Here is a 10,608-nt window from a genome sequence, read left to right on the forward strand (position 1 = left end):
TCCCATGTTTCCCAGTCGCGGGTGCAACACTATAGCCCTCAAACCCCTCACAGGGGTAGAAATAATACAAGAGGTAGGAGGGGGGGTAGAGGTAATACCCATGGTAGGGCGCAACATTCTGATACCAGCTCCCAATATGGTACATACCACCCTTCCCCCAGACATTATAGATCAGGCCAGGATTCTCAACAGAGGGATGGACCTTACCACCACTACCCCTCCCCTATACGCACCCACAATAGGTTTTCACCCCTCAGGGAGATGTATAGCCCTGAACGAAGGAGAGATGATTATGATCAATCTCCATACATACATAATCCCTATACACACGGGAACCAGTTTTTTCGCAAGGCCCCACACTCAAGGAAACGAGGCCCAAATCAAAGAGAGGATGCAGAGGGGGGAGGAGAGTACAAAGAAGAAAAAAGGCAAAGACTGTAAAAGGCCAAGGTGTCTACAATTTAAGTTCTCAAACTCTCACGGAAGCAGAACTATCCTTATTAGACAAAGGCCTTAAATATGCCCCCCCCAAAAAACTTGACAAGTTCCATACGTTCATGGATGTTCACAAATACATCCGTAAGATCAATATACAGAGGTATCTGGTTTCCAACCCGGTCCGTACTGACTACCCGGCATCCACATCAGGAACGGTTCATTCCGGCCTATCGAATCCCTCCCTTTTTTCCCCCCCAGTCCCCACAGCCCCTGCTGTAAAAATCTTTAGGGACCTTGTCTTACAGGATTTAGCCTCACTGCCCATTAAACGCACTCACCATCCTCCATTGTTAAGAGATGGTTTGGAATCCCTGTGTGCGCGTAAAGATTTGGTAGTCCGTCCAGCGGACAAAGGGGGGGGGATAGTGATTTTGGACAAGTGCCAGTACGAAGCAGAAATGCATCGCATTTTGAGTGAACCAGGGACTTATCAGCTGCTACCTAATAATCCTACACACAAATTTAAACAAAAATTACATCAACTTGTTTTAAAAGGATATGAATCAAAGATCCTGAACAAGAGAGAGAAAGATTTTTTGATTCCTACAGCACCTAGAATCCCCACTATATATTATTTGCCTAAAGTCCATAAGGATCCAGTTTGCCCCCCCGGTAGGCCAATTGTAAGTGGCATAAATTCCATTACGGCCAGAATAGGCAAATATATAGATTTTTTCCTGCAACCTCTAGTAAAGAAAACACCTTCATATTTAAAAGATACCAGCTCAACGATTAGACTCCTTGAGAACACCCCTCTAAGGGAGGGCTATATCATGGCCACGGCGGACGTGGCATCATTGTACACGTGCATACCACACGATAAGGGTATCGATGCCGTCAAACACTTTTTATCTCAGGAACATTCTTTGGCCTCTTTTCAGTGCGAGTATCTTGTCGAATTACTAGAGTTCGCGGCAAAACACAATTACTTTTGGTTTAACCACAATTTCTACCTCCAGCAACGGGGAGTGGCCATGGGGGCGAAATTCGCGCCTAGTCTCGCGAACCTGTTCATGGCCAAGTGGGAGGAGGATGTCGTCTATGTCCACGAGACCAGGTCTCTGGTTTTATGGACCCGTTACATAGACGACATCCTTCTCCTATGGAATGGCACCATGGAAACATTGGATGAGTTCTTTGAGTGTCTGAATAATAATGATAGGGGTATAGCCTTGTCTTATCAAGCCAGTAAGACCAAAATCCACTTTTTGGACTTACAGATAGAGTTCATCAATAATGAATTTAGATTCAGTACTTATTTCAAATCCACAGACCGCAACGGGTTCATTCCTGTTGATAGTTGTCACCATGTCTCGTGGTTAAATTCGGTTCCTCGGAGCCAATTTCTAAGACTCCGACGGAATTGCACCGAAAAGGAGACATTTTTCGAACAGGCCAAAATTTTGAAATCCAGGTTTGAGGATAAGGGGTATAACACTGATGACCTGAACCTGGAGATCCAAAAAGCTGTCAGTATTGACAGGAAATCATTACTGGAAGTCAAACCTAAAAAAGAATCTGACGGGAGGTTTAGATGGGCCCTGCTAACCTCTTTCTCAACACAGCACAGACAAATTAAAAACATCATGAGGAAACATTGGGGCGTCCTGAAGCAAGACAGCATTCTGGGCCCACTCATTCCAGAGGGAGCCAATGTTATCTTCAGGGGTGTACCCTCCTTAAAAGGACAGATAGCCCCCAACATTATAAACCCTCCCACCCGTCCCCTGTTCTTTCATGATTGGACAGGCTTCTTTCCGTGTAGGAAATGTACGGTATGTCAGCATAATAACATTAGAACACGTAAAGTTTCTGAATTTTCCTCTACAGTGACGGGAAGGAGATACACGATAAAACCATTCTGCACATGCAGCACGAGATTTGTAGTGTATCTCATTACTTGCCCATGCCTTAAACAGTACATTGGCCGTACTACCAGAACATTTTCGATTAGGGTGGGGGAACACATCGCCTTAATTAAAAGCAGAGACCCCAAACACACGGTCCCTAGGCACTACAAGGAATTCCACGGTGGAAATCCGGAGGGATCACAGTTTGTCATTATTGACAAATATACACCACCCTGGAGAGGGGGTGCTAGAACAAGGGGTGTATCACGCCTCGAAATGTTCTGGGCATATGAGCTAAAAACTTTTGCCCCGTCGGGGCTCAACGTAGAGGTTGATGTTAATGCCTTTCTGGACGAATCATAAGGGATATAATATCCATTCCCAAGTATGTGTTCCTGTATATTTTCTATCTCTATGTCTGCATTTTAGATGTATTTATATACGGTTGTCACCCTCTATAAGGCCATATATGTCGTATATGTTACAAAATGGGCACACCTATGTGAATCCAGCTCGCTTAATTCTGTTAAGTAACTAAAACACTTGGGTTCACAGCTATATAAATTATTTTTTGCTTCCTCCCAGTTGTAATGTGACTGGGTGACACCGAGTTACTTACATTATTATCACATCGCCCCCTTATGGTGCTTATTATGTGAGTAATTTTTGGCCCCCAGTTCTTTACTTAGTAACTGACAGATAAGCCATTTTAGTGAAGCTGGTTTCAACCCGCCGTTCCACTGTGTACCTTTGGATAACCACAAGTGGAACGCAAGCGGTTGACCTATACAACCAACTCTGTTTTTGCGCTGTGGTGTCACAGCGCGATATCGCGAGATTAGCTGAGATCCGGGAACTTCCGGTTAACCACCAGTGGAACGCAGGCGTAGTGCTTCTTGTGAACACTTCCGCCTCAGCGTCGTGACGCTATAGCGTCACATCGCGAGATGCGGCGTGATCTCGCTGGTGTTCGAAAGACGATAAAAAACACCACCAATTAGCTCTAATAATCTGCTACACTGCAATCTAAGACTAATTTCGATGTTTCATCACAATAAGATGACAGTGCTTTATCTCAGACACATGGGGAACATCTGGCTTCCGTTTTGGAGGGTGGAACGCATGGATACACCCACCAAAACGAGGTCTGGAACGCACGCGGGTCCGCCATCTTGGGCAACCCGGAAGTGCTGCTTTTGGAATCGAACGGGCTGGATTCACATCAGGAGGATTACAGTTCCTATATTAGGGAGTCGGGCTGCAGTGGAGGGTACCCCAGGACGAAGTCTACTCAGACGAAACGCGTCGGGAGGACTCCACTGCCGCCCCATTTTTTATGTACAAGCGCTTTTTATCTACTTCATCATGTAAGTGTATTTCTTTTAATTTTAATAAATTACGGTGTTTACGGTATCACGCTATGTAGTCCCTTTTGTGCCCTTTATGAACCCTGCGTGGAGAGATCCAGCAATACGTGTGGAGAAGATACACCTTTAGAAAAGCCCCTCTCATTATCCTCAGGCTGCAAAGATCTTCTCACCATTGCCAGGGTGCAATAAAAGCTGGTTTGACCCTCACAGTATATGCTGTCTTGGGTTCAAACCCTCCGGTAAGCCCCCATCTATAACATCCAAGCGCACTGTATGTTTTGAAGACACAGTGGTGTATGATATGAGTTTGGTTTAAAGATGGATTATCCAATGTATTGATGAGACTTTCAAGTGATTGCAGAACATCACCTTCTGAAACCTTTCTGCTGTGTATTGGTGAAGGCGCTCCTCACTTCACGTTTGGGGTAGCAACCCACTCAATTCCAACGCATTGACTGTCCTTTTGATACACTTTTGATTTTCAGTCAGACTTTGCATGTACTTTTATATGTATACTATACTTTGGGTATAGGCCTTTTAAACGTATTAGTTTTAAGGTATCTTGCTATTTTAGCGCTACACATTTCTGTAAATTATTTATTCATAGAGTTGATCAAAGAGGATCTACACCTGTCCAGCCGGTGGCACCGTCGGATCGTTTTTCAGGTGAACCGGCGGAAACAGTAAGCCAGAGAAACAACGGCGAGCGGCAGGAGGGGGGACATGAGCCGCTCGGAACGCTTTAATGAGAAAGCCAGCTGCTGGCTGTGAAAAACGATACCGAGGTTATGGCTGATATCTTCTATATGTATATATACTGTAACTGTACGTATTGTGGTTTTGAAGTAGTTAATAAAAGATTTTTTCTGATTTACCCCGATGTTTGCAGGTCATGGTGATTTGGGAATATTTGTATGTATGTATATATATTAGGAAACACAGTTAAGGCCCTTTCACACCTGAACCTGTGTGGGAAACCCGGTTCCGTGCGCCTTTCATGCACTGCATTCAAAAAAACACTGAAGCAGGTGTTAATGTTACGTTAATGAGACCCCAAACGCAGTGCATGAACTACATTTGCTGGGGTCTGCTGCAATTTAGCCTATTCAAAATGCATGAGCTCAATTTGCACTGCATATGAGCGGAATGCGTTCCTGTGCGATTCCTGGTGTGACCCATCTCTTTAGGCCACATTCCCACTAGAACGAATGCGGGAAACCCATGATTAGTGTGCGTTTTACGAAGAGCGCTTTCATACAGAATGCAGTTGTGAATTTCCCACACAATGTTCAAATCACACTGCAGTTAACACCCCAATCACAGGTCGCAAATGCAGTGCGTTTGCCTTCACCGGATCACATAGGATATTTGTACCATATAATCTGGTTGCAGTGCGTTTTCAAAAATTAGCTAAAATTGCACTACATTGAATCGCATGTGAACCGCACAGGAATGTGGATTCCTGGTGTGAATGTGCCCTGAAATCAATATTATACCCCGTATACACGGGCTGAATGTTGGGTGGCTTTGGCCGGTTCAAATAGAAACCAGCCGACATTCGACCCGTGTGTATTGCAGCTGGTCCGACAGAAGCCAGCTTGAATGGGGCATGACCGAAACAAGTCTGTCGATCGGCTACCAATCAGAGTTTTCAGGGGGTCGGGGGGGCCCCTGTCAGAACACAATAGAGCAACAGGGGGGATCGGCTGTACTAACATTGGATTGTTAGTACAGCAGCTCCGACCTGAGCTGTATCTAGCAGGGTGTATGAGGCTTTATACCCAAATACAAAAATTGTAGCTTTCAGAGGCAGTTGGTGTTTTTTATGCCCCTGAATTTAGCTACATTGGATAATGTGCCCACTCCTATGCAGACATTTAACATATTCGTATTTGTACACTGCATTCAAATCCATGTCCCCAGAGATGCAAGTTTGCGCTTTTTACGCGTAAATGTATATAAATGCACATAGAAGCACATAAATGTGCATCTATCCACATGAATGCATTCTAGTGACTACAATAAATGAATATTCAAACAGAAACAGAAAAGTTTTGTCTTTAGTTAAGCTTTAAAGCTTCATGCACACTTGAGCACAAAAACGCCTGTTTTACATGCGCTTGACTATTTTTTCCTGTCTCTAAACCACCCTCCATGTTAGCCTATGCGCCTTACAGAAGTTTGGAGGCAGAGGCCTAAAAAATAAAAACCACTTGTGCGTTCAAGAGAGGAGCATTTTGGCTTAAAAAATGGCAAAACGCATGTAAATGTGTCTACACACACCTAAACGCTAGGTGCGTTTAGCGCTTGAGCGTTTTTTTTTTTTTTTTCAATGGCCAGAATAAATTAATATGTTGGCCATTTAAATGAATAAATGCCTAAACAATTGGCGCGCCTAAACTCGTTTGCAAAAATGTTTAACTTTTTTTTTCCTGCCATACTCGAGTAGCAGAATGTATTTTGGGGTGTAGTTGCAAGTGTGCCTATGCTGTGTGTGAGAAATAACTTGTTAATATGACAATTTTGTGTAAAAAAAAAAAATAATAATAATAATTTCTTAATTTTCCTAAGAATTGTGGGAAAAAATGACTACTTCAAAAAACTCACCGTTCTGCCTGTGTACAGAACGATCGGCGGGTGCCAGTGGACATCGGGCAGCAGAATCACAGTGACAGCAAGCCGGCATGCACTCGTGCCCAATACCCAGAAGTGCAGGATTGTGTAGTTGGGGCAGTTGGCAAGTGGTTATAATAATAATAATAATAAAGTGCACAAGAAATGTGTGAGAAAAGCACTGCAAACACACACATCACGCTTGCGATGCCATCGGTTCAGCTCCATAATGAGGAAGTCTGTTCTCAGTGGGTACCTCCCTCTCTTTGCTCTTTTCCTCCCAGAGTAAGCTACCAATGGAGGAAAGATAGCCCAGAATCCTCCCTCCAGCAGCTATCTGGGTCCTACTCAGCCTTGCAGGGGTGAAGCTGCTGTCAATCCTGTCAGTCAGCAAGCAGCCAGAAAACTGAGCCCAATGCCCATAGAGAGATGCCAACTTAGGTGAAAAGCAAACATCTCCAGCTATAAGTCTGCACGTTCTCAGGTATGCTCATTGTAAAGCATGATTCTGTAGAGACAGGTTAGTGTTCTATTTAGCGATCCTGTTGCTGATGGGTTATCGCCAATGACAGGATCACTAAATGCGCCTTATTCCTCCTTCTTGCCCAGGAGGGACTGTTCCTCAGAACACTGCTACTCCTTTTATGTAATAAAGAATAGGTTTCCTCAAATTGGGATTTTAAACGGACCACAAACAGTAATCATAAAAAAAAAAAAAAAATTACAAATTTATTGGTATATAAGACACAAGACATAAATCACTAAATTTCAAGGCAGTAAAAACAAACACATAAAGTTGGGGATAAGTATACAGCTGAAAGTGAAACCCAAAAGCTGTCAACCGACAATTTCCAACGTGTTTCAAAAACACACAGTGTAGATCTTCTTCAGGGACTAAAAGGGCCTGAAACTTCCAAAACTGTAGTTTAAATATATGATGATAAAATATATGTCTTCAGAAATATAAACAAAAGCATCAGTGTACATATTACAATTATCATGCAATTTTATGCATGAACAAATGAGCATGCATATTACAATACAGCCAGGAATTTAATCAGCTGAGAATACTGACCCCAAATGTAAGCATTCCACCGAACAACAGAAATGACTCAGAAGGTGAAGAATAAGTGGTCCGCCAAAGCCACGCACGGATATCGGCCACAGTGTAGTGGGCCGGGATGGTTTACATGAGGCCCAGTAAATACTTGTAGAAAGTGTATTAGGCCAAAGGATCGCACTGTGACATATCTGAATAGATATAAACAGTTGTTGTTTACTCATTGGTTTACAATCTGTCTTATAATATTGAAAATAAGATATGTGAAAAGCCAAAATGAGCACCATCCACAATAGTCACATATTGACCATGACTCCAGTTTGTAGGGACTTCAAAAAATAGAGAGTGTTCGTCATCCAAGGGCGTATTATGTCAAAAATGGAGACAGTCTTAGTCTTTACATACACGCCTCCACAGACCAACGATCCGGTGCAAAGGAGTCTATCTTGTGACTCAGATCCTCACGTGGCCAAAACAATAGCTGCATAACAGAGCCTATTAGCCACATGTAAACAAATCTGGAATAATAGTATATGGCAGCCTTTTTCAACCTTTTCAACACAGAGGAACCCTTGAAATAGTTCTCCAGTCTCAAGGAACCCCTGCTAAAAATTATAAATCTACAACTAATGATACATTAGTATGATGGTCAGTGAGAGGAATGGTCCTTACACTTGTGGTCATTGGGAAGAATTACCTCCTTACAGATAGCTAAAGAGATCAATGGTGTCAGTGGGAACTTATTGCTGAAGGAACCCCTAGCAACTTCTGGAGGAACCCTAGGTTTCCACGGAACCCTGGTTGTGAATCACTGGTATATGGTGTTGTCCCAAACTACCGCATGAATGGCGGTGTAGGGATCACATCCAGGTAGAAGATCAATGCAGCTTCTATATCAAAAATCAAAGAAAACTGACCTTGCACAGATGATGGAGTAGTGTGGTTCCTTCCATCAGCCCAGTGAAAGAGACTGACGGGTGGAGCATTGGCGCTATATATCCATGCTACTTAATTATAGTGTGAATATAGGCACCTGGGTCACCATGTTTGATCCCATGGTGTCAAAATCACATGACCTCAGCATCAAAATGGCGCCCCTATCCAAAGCCCAAGCGTGTGGTGTACCAAGATGGTGTCTGTACATGACATCACACGGCCGCGCCGCATAAGCATGCCGGCGCAGCCACGCTGCGGAATGCTATGACGTCACGACGTGACATCGTATGGCCCGCAAATGAGCGTGCAATGGACTGGAACTTAATATCCATGCACGATAGGGCTCTCTAGTGGCTGATCAGCATATGGCAGACAATAGTAACCCATGAAAAATAGAACAACCCCTCATCAAAAAAAAAGGATAAGTCCCAGGAGGCCTGGGTGGACTGAAGCAGTGAAAATTTAATAAGGCCAATACACTACGGTCAGGCACCATGCGTGGTCTGGATGGCACACCCAGAATGAACTGGGGCGACAATACAGTGTGATGGTGAAGAATCACTCTCATCACACGGTATTATCAGATGCTTGAAGGTTTAAAAAAAAAAAAAAAAAAAAGTGGTACAAGTATAGAGAGCTCCTTTTATGTAATGTTCCAATTAAAAAATAGATACTCTAATGAACCATTCCTTTGTATTCCTGCACTCACTCAAAGGAATTCTCGGCTGTAATTGGCAGACTCCAGTCAATTTCTTTCCTGTTAAAAATATTGCAATAAACATCAAGACATTTATCAGATTTGACAGTCATTGGAAACTTTGTTGTTAAGACTGACAATGCGTTTACCTTACCTGTGGTAAACACTGATATTTTTTTATTCACTGCACTGGTACTGATATGCAAATTTGCCCACTGTTTGTAACACATAATTAACATAAATTGATTAATTAAACTAATTTTCTGCAACCTGTGTGATACTAACCTAGGCATTGCAATTAAAAATGAAACATTGATAATGTTTAGCCCCAGTACATATAAAGCCCCTGGCAAGTATACCTCCTCCTACATCTAAAAATTATAAATTGAAAAAAAGAATAATTATATATAAAAAAAAAAAGGGAAAAGGAAGGGGAAGCGACAGCCATAGCGAAATTCTGGCTTATGAATGGCAGAGCAGAGAAATGTAGGTGATTAAATCTCATATTTCATTCCTCTTTTCAAGTTAAAAGTACACTACAGTCAACATTTTTTAATTAAGTTAATTTATCTTTAATCAGTTAAATATAACATTTAAAGTCTTTTTGTTATATTTCTTTAATAAGTTCAAAAGAAAACTGTTGATCCTGCCATAAATCTTATGAGCTGATAACTTCCTGTGTTATTTGCCTTTGCTGCACTGTTACCAGTTAGCATTGTTTCTGTTCCCTCAGCTGGGAACTACAGACCACCTCCCCCCATATTAGGGAAATAAGTAGAAGGGGAGGTTCTTCATAGTCCTAATGGCCTTCCTGTCCTAGAGGGACAATGCTGCATGCACCTTCTTATGTACAGTACAGAGAGTGGAGTCTTCTTCCTAGTACAGGAAGTGTGTTATTGGCAGGATCACCGGGTAATAAAAACAAAAAATTCAGCAATCACCATATCAAAAGAGCAGTAAGCTTCAATAAAGGACATTTCTGTTCTTGGGTTAAGATATATCGTAAGTTCTTACACAGCCCTTTATGACCACCCACCTAAAATTGAGTAGGTACTCCTTTTGTTGCCAAAACAGCCGTTTTTGCTGCCAAAACAGTCTTGACCCATTGAGTCATGGACACCAGCCTCTGAAGGTATGCTGTGGGATCTGACACCAAGCTGTCAGTAGCAGATCCTTTAAATCCTGTAAGTTGAAATATGGGGCCTCCATGGATTTGACTTATTTTTCCAGCACAGCCCACAGATGCTTTATTGGATTGAGATGTGGAGAATTTGGAGACCAAGTCAAAACCTTGAACTAGTTGTTGTTTCTCAAACCATTCTTGAATCATTTTTGCAGTGTGCTAGGATGCATTATTCTGCTGAGAGAGGCTACTGACATCAGGGAATACAATTTTCATGAAGGGATTGTACGTGGTCACCAACAATGTTTAGGTAGGTGGTAGTGTCAAGTAACACCCACATGAATGGCAGGACCCAAAGTTTCCCAGCAAAAGATTGCCCAAAGCATCACACTGCCTCCGCCAGGTTTGCCTTCTTCCCATACTGCATTCTGGTGTCATCTCTTCCCCGGGTAAGCGATGCA

The sequence above is a fragment of the Aquarana catesbeiana genome, linkage group LG07, assembly GCF_042186555.1.
Source record: "Aquarana catesbeiana isolate 2022-GZ linkage group LG07, ASM4218655v1, whole genome shotgun sequence".
In the NCBI taxonomy this organism is placed as follows: domain Eukaryota; kingdom Metazoa; phylum Chordata; class Amphibia; order Anura; family Ranidae; genus Aquarana; species Aquarana catesbeiana.